We start from the raw sequence: 474 nt of genomic DNA, 5'->3' as shown, positions 1-474 counted from the left end.
AAAATAGAAACAAAGAAAACAATACAAAGAATCAATGAATCTAAGAGCTGGTTCTTTGAAAAGCTAAACAAAATAGACAGACCCTTAGCCCAGTTAACCAAAAGAAAGAAAGAGCAAATCCAAATCAGCAGTATCAGAAATGAAAGGGGAAACATCACAACAGACACCCAAAAGATCCAGACCATTATAAGGGAATATTTAAAAAACCTATGTACTACTAAATTTGAAAATCTAAAATAAATGGATGGATATCCAAAGCACGGGAACCACCAAAACTAAACCAAGAAGAGATTAACAGCTTAAACAGACCCATAACACACAAGGAAATTGAAACAGTAATACAAAAAAGCCCAGGACCAGATGGATTTACAGCAGAATTTTACTCAAAATTCAAAAGATAGAAATGGAGGGAGAACTTCCAAGTTCCTTCCATGAAGCCAGCATCACTCTAATACCAAAGCCAGGTAAAGATAC

The sequence above is a fragment of the Nannospalax galili genome, unplaced genomic scaffold (assembly GCF_000622305.1).
Source record: "Nannospalax galili isolate Female #2095 unplaced genomic scaffold, S.galili_v1.0 scaffold513, whole genome shotgun sequence".
In the NCBI taxonomy this organism is placed as follows: domain Eukaryota; kingdom Metazoa; phylum Chordata; class Mammalia; order Rodentia; family Spalacidae; genus Nannospalax; species Nannospalax galili.
Note: the sequence above shows the minus strand (reverse complement) of the source record.